We start from the raw sequence: 19,567 nt of genomic DNA on the forward strand, positions 1-19,567 counted from the left end.
TCTGTCTATTATAACACATCCTATATTTATATACTAAAGAAAAACAAAAAGAAGAAAAGAACAGTCTTGAACAAACTGAAAATCTCTGCTGGCTCAGGTGGCCCCAGCAGACAGAGCCTCTGGGCTCATCTCTGTGCAGAGCTCCAGCAGCGCAGGCAGCTGAGCCCCAGCAGACGAAGCCTTGTCCTCCATGGCCCACGGAGCTCACCATGCAGATTCCTGAAGGTGGAATATCGAGGTCTGTCTAAAGCCCTGAGGATATGCCAAGTTTGAATTGACAGGCTGCTGACAGAGGGGCTGATGTCATTTGCCATTACTTCCAGGGCTGTAACAGAGAGGAACAGAGCCATGGTCAGATGACACATCTGCAGGGAGCTGAGGAGAGCGCCCTGCCAGGGCCATCCCGGCCCGCACTAGCCATGGCCAGGATGGAGCAGGGTCCAAGGGGATCAGCCCAAAGAGCAGCCATGAATCCCCCACATGGCCCTTAAATCTCAGTGTGCTCCACCCAGGCCAGCCCTCGTCCGCACAAGGAGCAGAGCCCTCCACAGACGGGACAGGGCTTGCAGCTTTCCCCTTGCCAGCCCCCGCTGCCAGCCTGCTGCCCTCACTCACCACTGTAGATAAGCTTCAGCTCTTGATACTTCCCCGTCAAGCTCCGCCCGGCCATCCCTGGGAACACAGAGCCTGTCACAGCCCCAGCGGCACAGCTCCCTGCCAGCATTGCTGCCGGCACTGTGGCTACACACCCTGCTGGCCCGGCAGGGCTCAGCCCGGCCCCTGCTGCACGCTGCCGCCCCAGGGCACGGCTGCGAGAGGGCGGCAGCAGCGCCGTGGCCAGGCGGGGCTCGATGGCGCCGGGCCCGGGTGGCGCTGCCGTGGCAGCAGGCGGGGCTGGGGCCGAGCTGTGGCGGGCTGGGGAGGGAGCCCGGGCTCGTGGCTCACCTATGAACCTGATGGCCGCCACTCGCAGGGACTCCTGTGGGCTCTGCAGGTAGGGCAGGGCCCGGCGCAGGTGCTCGGCCGCTCTGCCCTCGTCGTCTGCCAGCTGGAGAGAGCAGCAGGAGGGAAGGGTTAGCGTGGGCTCAGCCCCTTGGCCGGGCGCTGCCTGTGCCCAGCCCCAGCCTCCCCTGCCTGCACAGCCCGGAGGCGCGGCCAGCAGCTGCTGGTGCCGGGCTCTGGAAGGTGCAGAGGGCCGGCTGCTGCCCAGGGAGCCGCGGTGCCAGCCCGCCCCACAGCTCCGCTGGGCCAGGGCTGCATCGGAGCCTGGCTCAGGCCCACAGGAGCCTGGAGAAGAGCCCGCACAGCCTCTGGGTGCAGCAGCGGGCAGGGGCACAGCTGCCAGCCCCGCACTCTGAGCACCGCCCTCGGGGGCCTTCTCCAGGCAGAGGCTGGGGCTTGCAGGCTGTCCTTACTAGGCAGTTGGCGAAAATCCAGAGTTTCTCCTTCGTCACCAGTTTTTCTAGATCTTTCCTCTTCAGGAACTTGAGCAAACAATGTAGCGTTTCCTGAGAAGCCTGGAGAGTAGCAGAGACACAGAAATGGCCCCACAGCCCAGGGCGCAGGACTCACGTCCCTGTGCCAAGGCCTGGAGGAGGCTGCAGCCCAGCAGGCGCCAGGGCAGGAGGCAGCCGAGCCCCCTGCCAGGGGGACAGCAGCAGCCCACGAGTCCTCACCTGTGCCACACGCCGATTCCCATCATGGCAGTGGAAGAAAAGTGGGAGCAGGCTGTGGCTCACTTGTGTCTTCAGGGCCTTTATTTTCTTTTCCAGTGGAAGAGTCAGCAATGTTTGGAAGAGCAATATGGAGAGCTGCTGCACCTGGCTATTATTCTGAATGAAGAGAAGAAAAGAAGACCTCAGCATGGGCTGCAAGGGGCTCAGCTGGGTGCAAGCCTGCAAATCCACAGGGCACCAAGTGTCCAGGCAGCACCCAGTGGCTGTGGCTGGGCGCACAGAGCCTTACATGGTCAAAGAGAGGCGGGAGCGCCTCAGCCAGCTGCAGTGCGATCAGGCTGGGTATTGGCGTGTCCTTGTCCAAGATTATAAAGCTGAGTACCATGACCTTTATCTTAACTATCTCTCCATCTTCATCCCACAGGAGCCTCACAAGTCCTTGAGTCAGGCTCCACATTTTTCTGGTCTGTGTGGATCACAAGTTTATGAAATTCCACCCTGCTGGTGCAGGGCCTAGAGGCCAAATGCCTGTCCCAAAGCACTCGGGCAGCTGAAGGGGAGGCAGGAGAGCTGGGAGCAACTGCCCCAGCGCCCAAAGCCCAGCCAAGCCCAAGCGACTGCATTCCCCAGTGCAGCTTCAGCTGCTGCCCCCTTCTCACCATCAAGGGATTGTCAGTGAGCCTGAGGAGGGCCTTGAATGCCAGGAGACGCCTCTCCCTGCACTCGCTCTTCAGGTACCGTGAGAAGATTTGCAGGACTCTGTCAGCATCGCATTCCCTCAAGCCCAGGAACTCGAGGACCTGAAAGGCACAGGGCAGTGACAGGGGACCTGGCCGGCAGGAGCCCAGAACCGCACAGGGCTGGGCCCAGGCAGCAGCACAGGGCACGGGCACCATCCCAGGCAGCTGTGGCTCCGAGAGGGCAGAGAGCTGGGAGGCAGCTGAGCGAGGCAGTGCTGGCCATCAGGCTCACCTCCACAAGGAACGCCAGGGCAGGCAGATCCCAGCGTGGCTCCTGTGCGCTGAGCAGCCGGAGCAGGTAACGAAAAATCCGGGAACAGGAGGGTAGGGAGACACAGCACATCTCCCTGGCAGGAGAAAAAGGAACCAAGACTGTGAGCCAGGGGGACAAATGTTTCCCAGGACTGACTCACAAGGTCTGGTCTTTCCCCAGCATCCTGCAAGTGCACCTGGGATATTTCGGAGGTGGCTCCTTTTGTCCACCCTCCTCTCCCAGCCTTTTCCAGTCTGCTTGGCCGTCCCTCAGTGACAAGGCCCTCTGGGCTACAACCAGAGGGGACTGTGTAGGGCACCCGGGAACAGAGCACAAATGTCAGAGGCAGTGGGGAGAAGGGGTCTCACCTGGCCAGCAGACCCACGGCATAGTGGCTGGTGTCAACAGAGAGCAGCGTGTCCCAGCCACACCTGCGTTCCATTGCCACCACCACATCCTCCTGCTGCGTTCGGCAGAGCAGGGACTTCAGAGTCTGCACTGCAAACCTGTGTGCAGAGCACAGCCCAGGTCACACTGGCAGCACTGTCTCCTTCACTGGCCACGTGGCAGGGACAAGAGGAGTGGGATGAGCACCTGTTGGGGCTGGTGGCAAGGCCATGCTCTTCCTGGCATCCCATCCAGAAGGTATTGACCTCCTCTGGCACATCCAGAGTGCTGAAGAACACTTGGAAGAGCAGATGCACAAAGAGGCGGGGGAAATACACCGTCACCATATGTGGGACACAGGGCTCCTGGAGGATCTTCCACATCACCACGGTTGCCTGAAAGGACAAAGTCCCCCAAGACAGTGCTCAGTGCCGAGGTGTCCGTGTGGCAGGGCCCAAGTGTGGCAGGGAGAGGCCCGGAGAGACGCAGGGGGAGCACCGGGCTTGGTGGGCCTGAAGCTGGGCCAGGTTTCAGGCGAATGCCAGAGGCAGGGAGATACAGTGGGGGAAGGAAGATGGAGAGCTGCTGGAGAGGCAGCCTTGAGGCCAGCAAAGGCCAGTTGCGGAAACTCACAGCCAGGGCAAAGACACCCGTTTTGTCCCCATCCGAGGTGCACGTGCTGTGCTCTGGCCAGCTCCCCAGCACATCCAGGAGTACCAGCTGTGCCAGCTCCGCAGTCCTGGGCGAGCCCATGATGGTCTTCCACATGGCCATGGCAGCTCTGTGGGGTTAGAGCTCTGTCTCAGGGGGGTCTCAGACAAAGCATCAGGGCCTGGGCGTCTCTAGGGGCCCAGGTGGACCGCTGGCTCTGCCTCTGCCCACTGGCCCTTGCCAGCAGCACTCAGGCTCAGGGGCTGACACGCCAGGGCTGGCAAAGGGAGCAGCCAGAGGGCCCTGGAACTCTCTGTTGGTCAGACACCTGCAACAGGCTGTACAGGCTGATGGGCTGGGGAGCCCTGAGCCCTCTGGGCAGGTGGGTCCCATACCTGTCACAGGATGGGGACACACGCAGGAGTGTCATTACTGCATCATTTGGCTGTGCTTCGGTGAGATCCAGCAGGGGCTTGTCCAGCCTGTGCTCCACAGAATCATTGGCCATGATCCGCTGGTGGATGTACCTGACCAGGGCGGGCACCTGGAGAAGGCACAGGGAGACTTGGAAAGTTGCCAGAGGGAGGAATGTCCCCAGCTTCCCCAGAGAAGTGCTGCCCTTCCCACCACACTGCCATGTGGCCTCAAATGCTCACAGGGACCAGCAGACGTGGCTTGAGAGGCCAAGCAATTCTTGGGAGGATCAAACCCTGGCCACAGGCTGCTTACTTGCTTTGGACTGTAAAAAACTTCCTCTACAAGCATACACAGGAGGGCAGCACTGGTCTCATGTTTGAGGACCTCTGAATGTGCTCTAAGGCCTGTGCCCATAGCCCTGGTCTCTTCCTGCCGAATGCTCTTGATGAATTTGCAGATGAACTGTAGGAGAAGGTCAAGAAGCCAGGGGTATTCCACGGAGTGCTGCACACACCATGCTCGGCTGAGCAGGGACAGCAGGCCCAGCCCAGGTAGGGGTGGCTGCAGGTACCTGCGCTGTTCTGTGGAAGCGGCCACGGCTGGATTCCTGCTCTTGTGTGAGCTCCAGGGCTGGATCGGGCAAAGAGCAAGAACAGGCAGAGCTGAGGGCATGCGGGAGGGGCTGGAGAACACAGCCCAGCCCTGCTCCTCCCAGGCAGGGAGAGCCCCGGGATGCTCCAGGGGGATGGAGCACGGCTACTGCAGGGTGTCTGCCCAGCCGCTCTACCGTCCTGTCCATAGGTATGTCCCCAGGGGGTGGCATGGCATGGCATGGCATGGCATGGCATGGCATGGCATGGCATGGCATGGCATGGCATGGCATGGCATGGCATGGGGTCAAGCTGGCTGCAGGCACCAGTCCTGTGGCCGAGCTCTGCCACTCACCCTCCTGCTGTGGATGGAATGGCACCACCTCTTCAGTCTCCTCTGCTGGGGCAGCTCCAAGGCCTTCTTCCTCCCCTTCCACCCAGGCCAGCTTGGACACTTTCGGGCGTCTCTGCTCCATGTCAGTGACTGGAGCTACTTGCAGGAGAAATGCCTTGGAAAAGCTCCGCGGCACCAAGTCCCACACTCTGCCCTTGAGGGCAGTGCAGAATAGAAGCTTCGGACGGCCACGGGTCAGCAAGTCCTGCGGTCTGGCCTCGAGGTCAGCTGCAGGAACAATGCCTCGGAAAGGCTCTGGGTCAGACACGATCGAAGGCGCTGTGCGGGGGCTCCTCACGGCACCGCTCTGTGCTGTCCTGTCCCGTTGCCTGCTCCGAGCACTGTGGCCTGCTCTTGTCACCACCAGCTCCTATGTCACCACGTGTCACAAAGGGCCCTTGGACACCCGTTCTATGCTGACCATGCTACCCCATGTCACAAAGGGCCCCTGCACACACTGCCCCCTCCCCTGGGGCCGCCCCCAGCCCACCCAAAGTGGCCCAGGCTGGAAGGAATCCCTGGTCCCAGGTTTCTAAGCCAGCCTGACAGGGTCTTAAGGAAGGGCTCAGAGCATCAGCAAACGGTGCCCTGCTCTCTGGGCTCAGGGCAGCAGAAGGAGACCCCAGGGCTGCCGAGGCAGCCGCTCTGCGAAGGGCACGGGGCCTTCCACAGAAGCTGGCACGGCCTCCTTGGGACACGTCCCAGCTGGTGGCCATCCTAAACCTGTGGGTGTGACATGGACAGGGAACGTGTGGGCCAGGGCACGAATGCTGCTCTGATCCCTGGACCTGGGGAGCACTGACATCAGCAGGTGTGGCAGAGTCCCTGCCCAAGCAGACCTGCCACCCCCTGAGCCCTGGCAGCGCTGGTGCCCATCTCCTGTCCCAGAGACCTGTGCCCCCGGGGGGCTTCTGTGCCAGAGGGAGCCAAAGCCCACCTGCATTGGGGGCGGTGCTCCTTCCTGCAGGGGCTGTTGGCAGGAGCACCTGGAGCAACTGCTGGCAACACTTGGTCTCGGTCAGAAGCTCTCACTCCATGCTGAAATTATTTTCTATTGAAGTAATTTCCTTTAGCACAGAAAAACCTTAGTGGTGAAGGCACAGAAGAATCTGGCGTTCCAGACTCCTCACTTCAGGAAAGCTTTACTTCCCATTGCTCAACTCAAGGAGTTCCAAAAAGTTGCAAACTTCCCAAATTCATTGGGATGGCCTGAGAAGGTGAAGAGTTGGAATTTTGCTTCCCATCGCAAAGCAGCAACTCATTTGCCCTAATGTGACGCACTGAGAGTCACTTTACAGAACATAACACTACACAGAGGCAAAAAAAAAGGTCATTCTTTGGTTTGCAAATGGTTTTCTATGAAGGCATGATAATATCTTAATTCTCTTAAGGAATAAAAGCTGTCCAGAAATGAAAGTCCATTCAGTGTTACATAAGTAGCCCAAACAAATGAGTAGATGGCAAAAGGGCTAATCCTCCCCCTGGTACAGATATCTAAGTGGCCAGTAAAGTACAGCTCTCCCTTCTTGTTCCCTGCAGGAGAATCAGGACCATGAACAGGAAGAGTCACAGATATTCTTTCTGCCCTCCATAACCAAAGCTGTGCCAAACCACAGATGCTGCCTTCAAACTGACTCAAATTCCAGCCTAGACCTCTCACCTTCCAGACAACTCCTTCCCCAACACTCCACCAATAACAACCTCCCCAAACTCCCACCCAGAAGCCCTCAACACCCCACCAGGGTCCCCAGCTGACCCCGTCCCTCCGCAGAGCTTTCCCACCCTCCAGCACACACCCTGGTTCCCTGCAGGAGCCGTGGGATGGCACTCAGGGGGATCTGCTCCAAGGCCTTCCCCGGTGGCAAGCTCAGGCTGCCAGGCCAGGGGCTCCTGGATCACCCTTCCCAGCGAGCCTTCCTGTGCACGGCTGTTCCATTTGCACCTTTGTGCCCAGCTCGGACTTCTCCACTCAACCAGGGCTGCTGGGAAAGGATCCAGAGCAGCCTGACAAGCTCTTTTCTCCAGCTCCCTCCTAACTCTCTGGGGAGGTAGAACATCCCACAGGAAAGCAACTGGTGCCACAAGGAGCAGGCGGCCTCAGGCACCTTTGGCAATGAAACAAGGATTTGTTTGACATAAGTAAGCACAAGCAATTCACATTAGTCAACAAACACTTAGCACAGACAGACATAAGTACTTAGCACCAGTTAGCATAAGAAAAACCTAACTTGACATGAGAGTGGCTTGACCAAAAGCTTTAGACATAGTCTGCCAGAAGAACTAAGGGCAAGTATGGAATCAGCCCTGTGCAGGGAAGCCATGAGGAAGACTTTGTGCTGCTTTGGGGCATCGAGATCGCTCCTGGCCAGTGCCTGGACAACAGCTTCAAGTCTAGGAATCTGACACAATGTATTTCTAACCCCCTGCCTATCGAATCACCTCAGCAGTGTAAAGATGGATGGTACGTTTGATACAATTCCTACATACTGAAATTTCCACAGAAATTTCTAAGTGGCAGAGAAATATTTTAGTGGGGTGCAGACTCCTGCCCTCCTGCCAGGTCAGTAAAAGGGCTTTTGGCAGACAATGCATTTGTCTGCTGATTTCTCTGAATTAGGGAAAGCCCTCAGGACTGCTATATCCTGAGGGAACACCCTTGGCCTTGACCTGTAGGCACCTGCACAAGATTAAAATCAGCTGTCTCAGCTCCCAGGAGCTCTCTTGGCCAGCATCCTGACATGGATGCGGGGCTGCTGCGAGGCACTGCTGGGACCCAGCAGGACAGGACCGGCTGTCTCATGTCCACGTAGCACCCCTGACACAGACAGCGTCATCCCAAAACCCAACAAACACTCACCTGTCAGCAGAGGGGAGCAAGGAGCACTGGGCTCCTCTCCAGGTATCTCAGCTGGGCTGGCTCCACAACACACCCCCATTTGAAGGCCTGCTGATGCCCAGCTGCCAGAAATGCCTACCTTGTTCTCTCCAAGAGGCACAGGGAGAGCCAATGAGCAGGACGCCTGGAGAGGCAAACTTTCCAAGCCTTTTCTGAGGCCAGGGACACACCAAGATCAGCCAAGGCTCTCCACACTGCCTGGCCCACCCAGCCCAGCTCTGTGCTGGCCCTGGGCCACAGCAGCTTCCACCAAGTAGGAGGCAAATGCATATTGCTAAGAGTTGAAACACAGCAGACAGGGAAGATGTGAAAAGTGTGTCTGTAAAGGCCTTTTAATTCCCAGCTCTCAAAGAGAGCTCTGGGGCTCGTGGCTGGACAGAGATGCCCCTGCTCACACCTCTGTCCAAAGAGGGAGAACACACCCTGCTGCAGGTGTTTGGGTTGGTCTCTGCAGGTCCAGGTGGATGCCAAACCTGCTCCTCACAGCCTTCTCCCTTGCCCTGCCCCTCTGCCAAGTGCAACGGGCCTCAAGGACTGCAAGGAGCACAGAGAGCCAAAGTAGGACACTTTCACCTACCTCACTGGGAGCTCCCTGGGAAGCAATTTCCTTGAGAAGCAAGCCCCTTTCCTCCAAAGGCATTTCCCCAAATGTGTAGCTTTTCTGGGGAACACCAACACACTCTTAAGAAAACCTGGAAAGGCTGAATGACTTCAGGTCCTTTCAGGACAGGTACTCCAGCTCTAGCTCCTATTCCCCCAAGTGTGTTTCCAGGTAGAGGTTCAGAGGTGCAGCCTCAGGCCCTCTACAAACACAAGGTGCCTGCTGCCTCTTCACCTGCCTCAACTCCTGCCTGCGCTCACGGCAGGAAAACCAGGCTGTTCCCAGCCAGAGCCCAGAGCCCTGTCCCCACAGGACGCTCTTGCCAGAACCTTCCAGAACTCTCTGCTGTGCACGCAGCGCTTTTCATGCCTGCTCCCAACAGGCTTTGGAATGCAGAGCACACCCTGGCTGGCTCTGCCACCAGCACGCCCCAAACACAGGTGGAGGAAGAAGCAGCAGGGGTTGTTTTGCGGCCATGCCCAAGAGAAACTGGAAAGGTGCCCTCACTCTGGTCTCACTTGGTTGGCTTTCTGACTGGGTCTGAGCCTGGGGCTGCCATTCCTCATTGTGGGGACCAGAACCACACCTGGGATCCCAGCACTGCCAGGCAGCGCTCTGGGCACTGGCACAGGTGTGTGTCTGAGTCTCGGGCACCGTGCTGCTGCTTCATTTGCTCTTAGGCACACCCAAAGCTCTCTGTTGAGCCCACATGGTCTCTGGTTCTGCCCTCTTCCTGATCCTGTGCAGGGATGGAGCAGTGCAGTGCTTTCAGGAAGCTGTTCTTGAAACCTTCCAGCGTTCCAAGCTCCTTTGCCCTCTGTGGATGCTTGCCATGGAATGCCTCACAGCTGGGTTCAGAGCATCCTCAGCTTGGCTCTTCCAAAGTCCAGGGGCTCCAGGGTGCTCAGCAAGGTCTGTACCTCCACAGCATCGTGGAAATGGATCTTCAGCACAGGGAACTTTCCAGCCTGATCTGCCTTTGTTCCTGTGTCTGTGCACAAAACACGGTGTGGGAGAGAATGGCAGGAGGGGCTTGTGTGTCCCAGGGCCCCAGATTTGTATTCCTCCAGTTCCACAGAGATGCAGGTAAAGCAAAGAAGCCAAACAGTTTATTATTGGAAGGTGAAGCAAAGGAATGAGCTGGGAGGGAAGAAAGGGGATGTGCAGGTGTGGAAGCGCTCTGCAGCCACGGGATGGAGGTTTGCTGGCCAGCACACCCTTGGTGGCTGAGGGCACACACGAGAGTGGCCGCCCCCTGATCTCTGCTGAGACCGTCTAGGGTGGCGGTAATTGCTACGGCGTGGGTGACAGCAGGAGCACGGCATGAGAAATCAGAGGCGAAGGAAACAAGGAAGGATCACTCGTCTGAGTTTCTGAGGAACGTTTATTTCTGAAAGGGGTCCAGTGCAAGTGACAAAGAAAATGGGTCTGACTAGCATTTTTAAAGAGGGGATGGTACAAGGGGTGGCTACAACTCTCCCCCAATGAGGGGATCATAGGGGAGGAACAGATCACTTAGCAACTCCAATAAGGATCATTCAGGGGAGGGAAGAAGCCTCACAAACCAATCAACCATCGAGACATAGCTAACTGACACAGAACATTTTAGAATACAAGGGGAGTGACTATGGAGACTGACAAGAGTAAGGGGTAGTACAACTGAGATTGACAAGGGCTTCTAAGGGAAAGAGGGGGGAGCAGGGAGACTGACACTGATGGGCAGACAAGTGGTGGGAAAACTTTGTGGTAAACAACTTAGGACTGAACCATTAGGGGGAACAAAATGGGGTACATGGGAGAAACCATTATAGCTGACTAACATAGGAAATCTAACTTTTATATTAAAACTACTGTAAAACACCAACTACCACAGGCAGGGTCTGAGGGCTGGAGGGAGGGAGCTGTCTACAGGGAGGGAGAAGGCAGGAGCTATGGGAGCTTCCCACAGGCTCAGCTGTGCCAGTCATCAGCTGTGCCTGGAGCTCCAACTGGTCTTCTCTGGTCTCCAGGTGGTCTCACCTTCCAAGGGAGGTCTGGAGGTCTTAAAGAGACACTGGTTCTTCTGAGCCAGCAGATGAAAGTTCTTCAGCTCTTCCCTCAAACATCACCTGAAAAAATGTGCCTATATGGGAGGGGCTGTCGTTTTCACTGAGGGCTTGAAGGACTGGAAGAGAGAGGAACAGAGCCACAGTCAGAACGTGGATGTGCAGGAATCCAAGGAGACCTTCCTGCCAGGGCCATCCCACCCAGCTCTTGCCATGGCCACAAGAGAGCAGGGGCCAAGGGGATCAGCTGCAAGGTGCTGGCCATGAATCCCCTCACCCATGTCCCTGAAATCTCTGTGTGCTCTGCCCACGCCACCCTCGTCCACAGAAGGAGCGAAGCCCACTGCAGCCAGGGCAGGGATTGCAGCTCCCTGCCCAGGCATTGCAGCTCACCCAGCCAGCCCCTGCTGACAGCCCGCTGCCCTCACTCACCCTCGTGGAGGGCCTGGAACTCTTCCTTCTGCCCCATCAGGAGCAGCCTGGCCCTCCCTGGGAACACAGGCTAACCATAACTAAGGCTGCTGTGGCTGTTATCCAGTTTGTTTTATGGCTTAATGAGGTGAGAAATTAATGGATTTTTAACTTCCTCTGGAAGGCGAGCGCATGGATTCAGAGCTATCACACACTAACTGTGTTTTTGGGGTATTTTAGTAATGGTACTTACTGTGAGGAAATGCCACCGGGGGAAACTTTCTCTCAACCCTTCACCCAGCTCTTTGGGTCTGTCCCACCACTTTTCAAAGGGTTCACATCCACTCTAAATGCTAATGATATCATACAGTGGTTGTTTTTGCTGATAGGCCTGTTCTATTTAGCATTCAGAGATAAGGGAAGATTAACCTGGATAACCACCCTGACACCTACCCCAGAGACAAGGGATGCTGCTGCCCCAGAGCCTGACCCTGCTCCACAGCCCACCTCAGAAATGAACCACCCAGATTGGGTTCTGGTGAAGGAGATGGGCCAGATGCTGAAGGAGTACATTTCCCCAGCTGGTGGAAACCCTCCCCCTGCCTCAAAGAGGGAGAGTCTGATGGTGCAGCAGTGGAACCCACAGATGTTCCAACCATCCAGGTTCCAGCTGAACTGCAGAGGCAGTCACAGCCAGCAGCAGTCGCTCCTGCAGAAACAAGGAGGTCTAAGATGAAATCAGAGCATCCAGGTAAGGATAAGAATGGAGGGCCCTCACAACCCACAGGGGAGCCAGTGGTTGAGATCATCACTGAGTCCCTGACGTACAAAAGTCTCTGTAGTCTGCACAAAGACATTGTACAACGGGGATGTGAGGCTTATACAACCTGGTTACTACTCCGGGTCTGGGACCTTATGGTCACAGGTGTGCAACTGGATGGTTGTGTGGCAAGGAATTTGGGACTCTTGACACAGGACTCAGGTATGAATGAGATTTTTTTAAGGGTGTCAGGGTCCCTTTCCCTCTGGGAGCTGCTTATAGTGAGTGTCAGAGAGAGGTTTGTCCAGAGGGAGAGAATGCAGGAGCACCACCATAGAATGTGCTGGAAGACCCTCGAGGAAGGGATCCAACAGCTGAGAGAAGTGGCAGCATTGGAGGTACTCTTTGGGAGGGATGGACAGCATGACAATGACCCTGACAAAATCAGGTGCACAGGGCAAATGCTGTGGAGTCTGGCAGATCTGGGGCCATCTCAATACACCACCTTCACTGCAACGATTAATGCCGATACCAACCAAGAGACAGTGGGCTCTGTCACCAACAAGCTTAGAAATTGTGAGAGTATGACCAATGGCCCCATGCAGGCTCATGTCTCTGCTATTATTAAGAGCCTACAAGAAGAGATGAGGGTGGAGAGAGGACGAACAGTTCCCACATGGCACCAGTGCGAGTCACAGGCCCCAAAGTCACAGCCCAGCGTTCCCCAGCTAGAGAGAGAGGCTACACCCCAAGGGCTGACCTGTGGTTCTTTCTGTGTGACCATGGGGAAGACATGGGAAGGTGGGATGGGAAACCCACTTCTGTCCTGGCAGCACGGGTACATCAGCTCAAGGAGGGAAACACTAATGGAGGGAGTTCCACTAAAGTGAAGGTAGCCTCAACCTCCCATGTCCAAGCTACCGGGTATGATCTGTCAGATCCCCTTGAAGGAACCTCTACCGTGTATGCCCAGGAAAGACATAATAACCAGGGTTAGAGGGGCCCTGCCTCTAGCTGGGAAGAGGCACGGCAAACCGGATCTTCTGGACGGTGTGCATCGGATGGCCTGGCACATCATAGCGACAAAAATACGATGCCTTGGTTGATACTGGTGAGCAGTGTACCCTGATACCATCAGTACATGTTGGGGCAGAACCTGTTTCCATTGCTGGGGTGATGGGGGGATGGCAGCAATTGACCCTGTTGGGAGCCCAGGTGAGCCTGACTGGGAAGGAGTGGCAGAAACATCCCATTGTGACTGGCCCAGAGGCCCCGTGTATTCTGGGAATAGACTTCCTCCAGAATGGCTATTACAGAGAACCAAAGGGACTCAGGTGGGCTCTTGGCATAGCTGTTGTAGAGGCAGAGGACATCAACAGTTGAACACATTGCCTGGACTATCAGAAAACTCATCTACAGCAGGACTTCTGAAGGCAGAAGAACAACGAGAGCCAATTGCCACGTTGACGGTGCACCACCGGCAGTATCTGAGATGACCAAATCCCCATCCACAAAATGATCCATGAGCTGGAGAGCCAAGGGGTGGTCAGCAAAACCCACTCACCCTTCAACAGCCCCATCTGGTTTGTGTGCAATTCTGACAGAGAATGGAGATTGACTGTGGACTACCGTGCATTCAATGAAATGACTCCACCACTGATCTCTGCTGTGCTGGACATGCGGGAACTCCAGTATGAGCTGGAGTCCAAGGCAGCAAAGTGCTTTGCCACTATTGACATTGCCAACACGTTTTTCTCCATTTCTCTGGCAGCAGAATGCAGGCCTCAGTTTGCTTTCACCTGGAGGGCCGTGCAGTACACCTGGAACCGATTGCCCCAGGGGTGGAAGCACAGCCCCACCATCTGCCATGGACTGATCCAGGCTGCACTGGAAAAGGGTGAGGCTCCAGAACATCTGCAGTACATCGGTGACATCGCTGTGCGGGGGAACACAGCAATAGAAATATTTCAGAAAGGAAGGAAGATCATCCAGATTCTGCTGGAAGCTGGCTTTGTTGTCAAGAAGAGCAAAGTCAAGGGACCTGCCCGAGAGATCCAGTTCCTGGGAGTAAAGTGGCAAGATGGACGGTGTCAGATTCCCACTGAGGTCATCAACAAGATCAACGTGATATCTCCACCAACCAGCAAGAAGGAAACACAAGCTTTCCTGGGTGCAATAGGGTTTTGGAGAATGCACATTCCCGAGTACAGCCAGATTGTGAGCCCTCTCTACCTGGTCACCCACAAGAAGAACAATTTCCACTGGGGCCCTGAGTGGCAGGAAGCCTTTGCCCAGATCACGCAGGAGATCGCTCATGCCGTAGCCCTTGGCCCAGTCAGGACAGGACCAGAGGTGAAGAATGTGCTCTACTCTGCAGCTGGGAGCCATGGCCTCTCCTGGAGGCTTTGGCAGAAGGTGCCTGGGGAGACTTGAGCCCAACCACTGGGATTCTGGAGCCAAAGTTACAGAGGGTCCAAAGCCAACTCCACTCCCACAGAGAAGGAAATTTTGGCCGCCTGTGAAGGAGTTCAAGCTGCCTCGGAGGTGATTGGCAGAGAAGCACAACTCCTCCTGGCACCTCGACCACCAGTGCTGGGGTGGATGTTTAAAGGAAAGGTTCCCTCTACCCACCACACCACCAACACTGCATGGAGCAAGTGGATTGCTCTTATCACACAGTGAGCTCGTATTGGAAACCTGAATCACCCTGGGATTTTGGAGATAATTACAAACTGGCTGGAAGATGAGAACTTTGTTCTCACTGACGAAGAGGAGAAGGAACAAGTGACACGGGCTGAGGAAGCTCCAACATCCAACCAACTTCCAGCAGAGGAAACACGCTACGCTCTTTTCACTGAAGGTTCCTGTTGCATTGAAGGGATGAACGAGAAATGGAAAGCAGCCGTATGGAGCCCCACATGACAGGTTTCACAAGCTACCAAAGGAGAAGGTGGATCAAGTCAACTTGCGGAACTCAAGGCCATTCAGCTGGCCCTGGACATTGCTGAAAGAGAGAAGTGGCCATAACTATACCTTTTATACCGATTCGTGGATGGTAGCCAATGCTCTGTGGGGCTGTCTGGAAAGGTGGAAAAAGGGCAACTGGCAATATAGAGGAAAGGCAGTCTGGGCTGCTGATGAGGGGAAAGACATCGCCACTTAGGTAGAGAAGCTACTTGAGAAAGTCTGTCAAGTAGATGTCCATGTCCCCAGGGGTCAGGCTAGTGAGGAACACCAAAACAATGAGCAGGTAGATCAGGCTGCAAACCAATCCTCCCTCCCATCTTCTGTTCATGGGCCATTGAGTGTCACTGCATGACTGATAAAATTACATCATCCCATTGGGAGATGCTCCACCCAGGGGGATGTGAGGGGCAGCAAGGACAAACGCCATCAACCCGTGTGACACTCCAGATCCTCAGGGAACCGAGGGCCAGAGTGACACAGCGGGGCCTCATGGAAACAAGAGGCCGTTGGGAGCCTGCGGGGCTCTGACACCCCAGAACACTCAAATGCTGGGGGTGACCAAAGGCTTCTTTACTCAAGTTTTGTGTACAGGAGAAACACCAACCAGATATTCTCAAGAGGTCAAAATGACACAAAATTTTACTGGCAAAGCACAAAAATCCAAGAAACTTTGGAAAAGGATTCAATGTCACATCCAATTCAACAAAAAACACTTATCATTGCAGGAACTTCATTAACTTGGCCCATTGAACCTGGAAACCTTTAAATAATTAGGTTGTTGAGGTACCCAAAAATGTTCCATAGAAAGAGCATTAGAAGGAGAGGAAAGAGAGAGACAGAAAGACAGAAGCTCTAGAAGGACACGCATATGGCTCCAAGTTCCTGGGGTTCCAGTGTGGGTGAGACCCAAACCCCAGGAGAAGGCAGGGTCCATACCAGGGGCTGACCTTGTGCTCTGTGTTTTTAAGCCCCTGGGCCTTTGTGGGGCTCCCCCCAGGAGGGATTTGTGATTGCTCAGGCAGTCAGGGCTGGCTCAGCGCTGTCCCCACTGTGTGACTGACTGACAGCTCATCCCAAGGTGTCTGAGGACATTGATCTCATCCAGCCTCAGACAGCGACCATGGTGACACTGGGGAACCTCATGGAACTGTGGGTCAGTTGTGACAATGCGGATCCAAGGACACCAGGGTGACACTGGGGAACCTCATGGAGCCAAGGGGCCCTTGTGACAGAGTGGGGCCCCATGGAAATGAGGAGTCCATTGTGACTGATAGGGAAGATTCTTTACAGACAGTTCGATGGGTGAAGGTTTTGGTGTTAACATCTTTGAAATGGTCTTAATGTCTCCATTAACTTTATTACAGAGCCCAGACAGCTTGGCTCCTGAAACAGACACGTGGGTCTGCACAAGCTTGAGTTTATGAACTTTGGGGTAAAATGACAGGTTAAAGAGGGGAAAATGTGACAGATGGTTTGGGAAGGCTGAACCTTCTCAGTACCTCCCTGCCAATGGGGACAGGAACATGGGCAACATGCGGCCAGGAGTTTGGATAAAAGGAGGCTGCACCCTCTGGAACCTCGAGAGAGAAAACCCTGTGGGTGTGTGCCCTGGTGGACTCTTTCCCATTATTGGAATAAAGTTGCAGGACTCCTCTGTCTCCTTTATGGACACTGGCTTTCCATAGTGTGATTTTCCGTACATGACACTTTGGAATGTCACGGAACCAAGGAGCCCTTGGGACACATCAAGGCCCCTTTGGAACAAAGAATCCATTGCTGACAGTACAGAACTCATGGAACCAAGGGGCCATGGAGGCAATGCAGATCCAAGGACACCATAGTGACACTCTGGAACCTCATGCAATCAGAGACCATTGTGACACTCTGGTGCCTCATGGAATCAAGGAGACAGTTGTGAAACTCAGGGACCCTGTGGAACCAAGGGTCAAGGATGAAGATGTGGGGCCAAAGAACCAAGGAGCCATTGTGACATTGCAAGACCTCATGGAAGCAAAGATCCATTGTGACTCTACAGAAGCAAGGGGAACATTGTGACAAGGAGAATATTGTCACACTACAGGGATTCATGGAACCAAGGAGACCATTGTGATACTGTGGGACCCCATGGAACCCAGGGGACATGGAACAGGTCTTGACTGTTTGACTGGCTTGGCCTTCTCGGGGCCACCTGACAGGTCTGGCTGACCTTGGCATGTCGAGGCCTGCTTCTCATCAGCCCCTGAAGCACTGGGGCTCTGTGCTCTCCTTCCTATGGAAAGAACTGTCCCGCTTTCCAGGTGTCCATTGCCAAAATTGGGATTCCTTCTCCATATTTCCTTGTATGCACAGATTGTTCCCAGATGAAATCTGCCAGGACAGACAGACCTGGCTGGCTTGACCACCCTGAGCCCACCTCTATTCTGCCTTTGAAACACTGGGACCATGTGCTTTTCTTTCCTATGGGAAAAAAAGCACTTTTCATGTCTAGGTCCCCATGGCCAATGTTGGGAATCCACCTCCTGAATTCCATATCCAAGGATTTCTCCCAGACAAAACCTGCTAGAAGATACAAGTCTGGCTGGCCTTGGTTTCCTGACGGCTGTTTCTCATCTGCCTTTGAAACACTGGGGCTCTGAGCTTTCCTCATGAAAAGAACTCTTCTTCCATTCCAGGCACCCACAACAGAAACTGAGATTCCACCTCCAAAATTCCATATGTCCAAAGACTTCCCACAGATGGAAGGTGCCTGGAGAGACAGCTCTGGCTGCCTTGGCCCATGGGAGGCCGCCTCTCATCTTCTTCATAAACCCTTGGAGTTTGTGCTTTTCTTTCCTATGGAAAAACCATCCACCTCGACCAGGTGCTCATGGACAAAGTGGGATTCCACCTCCAAAACTCTGTCCATCCAAGGATTGCTCCCAGGTGAAAGCTGCCAGGACAGACAGGTCTGGCTGCCCTTGGCCTCTTGGGGGCTTCCTCTCACCTGCTTTTGAAACACTGGGGCTCGGTGCGTTCTTCCAATGGAAAAGAACCATCCTTTTCATCAGGATGTCCAGGGCTGAAATTGAAACTCAGCCCCCCAAATTCTGTATATCCAAGGATTTCTCGGTGACGAAAGCTGCCTGGACAAACAGGTCTGGCTGGCTTGGCCTCCCAGGAGCCACCTGTCTCCTCTTCTGCCTTTGAAACACTTGGGCTCTGTGCTCTCCTTCCTGTGGGAAAGAACCATCCTTTATATCTACGCTGAAATGGCCAAAATTGGGATTCCACCTCCAAAACTCCCGATATCCAAGGGCTGCTTTCAGACAAAAGCTGCCAGGACAGAGAGATCTGCCTGGCCTTGGCCTCTGATTGCTGCCTTTCATCTGGCCCTGAAACACTGGTGTTCTGTGTTTTCCTTCCTATGGAAAAGAACCGTCCTTCACCTCCAGGTGTCCATGGCTGAAATTGATATTCTGCCTCTAAAATTCTGTGTATCCAACTGTCTTGGTTTGAAAAGACAGTGTCCTGGGGTGACTGGTATCCCCACTCATCTGTGTTATGCTGGATATTATGTTCTGTGCCTTTAAGACTGGCTCTGCAGAGTGAAAGTTTTGTTTTGGGCCTCTTATCAGCCACTCGGCGGGACATACAGATAGCACCAGTACATACTGCTGCTTTTTTGCTTTTTGCCCTGCTTTTTGCTTTTGCTCTTGCTTCTGCTCTGCTTTTGCTTTGCTTTTGCTTGCTCTTGCTTTTTTCCCTCTTCTCATTAGTTAATTTAGCTAAACAGTCCAAATTTCTTCCTGGACTGTCTCCCCTTCCTGTTTGGACCTGCCAACCTGCTCCGGACTGTGACCTGGGAAACACCGAGAGAGAGTTTGCATCTTGTGGCTGCAGCAGCTGCCCCAGCGCCAGAGGGACTGATAACAGCGACCACCCCCAGGAGAGACTTTCTGAATTTGTCATCTTTTTCAGAGCGGTGAAAGAGCGGTGTCATCCGGTATTGTTCATTGTGGGTGTTGGGGGTGCTGTGCTTGTCAAATAAACAGGTTCTTTCCACTTCTCTCTGAGGAATTCTTCCCGAACCGGTTGTGGGGAGGGGCCGTGTGGGTTTGTTTTTTGGAGAAGCCTCTTTTGGGGATTCTCTCCCAAATTTGCCCTAAACCAGGACAGACAGGTATCTGCTAAGGAAGGCAGAAACCTCCCCTGAAATGAAAAACGTAAACCCCCTCCCACCAAATGATTACAATTTTGAAATTAAAAGGCTCTCAGATAAAGATACGGGAATAGGAATAACAGTTCCTTACTAGGAAAACTAAAAATACAAATGCAATCATACAGACAACAAAAAAACCTCTGACAGACTCAGAACACAACCTGACACCCTGTGTGTCAGGGTGTTGGCAGCAGTCCCATTAAATGGTGGCTGCAGTGACAGATGGGGTTCTGTTGGAGCAGTGATCCTGTAGAAGGGTGGAGTTTTCCTCTGAAGGTCCAGGGGTGCTGTAGATGGGCCTGGTCTTCCTCTGGGAATCCAGTGGAGAAGACAGCAGCTCCTGTGGGAATCCAGTGGGAAAAGGCTGCTCTGGTGTCCCAAAATCTCAGATTATGTCCAGGTAGGAATGCTTGGCTCCTCCCCCTGGGTGGAGCATCTCCCAATGGGATGATGTAATTTTATCAGCAATTTTATGCAGTGACACTCAGTGGCCCATGGACAGAAGATATTTCCCAGAGGGAGGATTGGTTTGTGGAAGAGATAAAGAAAACTGCCCAATTAACAGAAGATAACTGCCACAC

General features: G+C 54.5%; 1 long non-coding RNA gene across 1 annotated transcript; it reads right to left on the reverse strand.

Annotated features, from left to right (window-relative positions):
* LOC132334921 (uncharacterized) lies at positions 1-861 on the reverse strand. Its single transcript, XR_009488564.1, has 2 exons — positions 616-861; positions 1-325 (listed from the first exon to the last, which is right to left on the reverse strand). It is a non-coding gene; the product is annotated as an uncharacterized LOC132334921 (long non-coding RNA).
* Between the last annotated feature and the right edge of the window lie 18,706 nt (positions 862-19,567).

This window comes from Haemorhous mexicanus, chromosome 16 (genome assembly GCF_027477595.1).
Source record: "Haemorhous mexicanus isolate bHaeMex1 chromosome 16, bHaeMex1.pri, whole genome shotgun sequence".
Lineage (NCBI taxonomy): Eukaryota > Metazoa > Chordata > Aves > Passeriformes > Fringillidae > Haemorhous > Haemorhous mexicanus.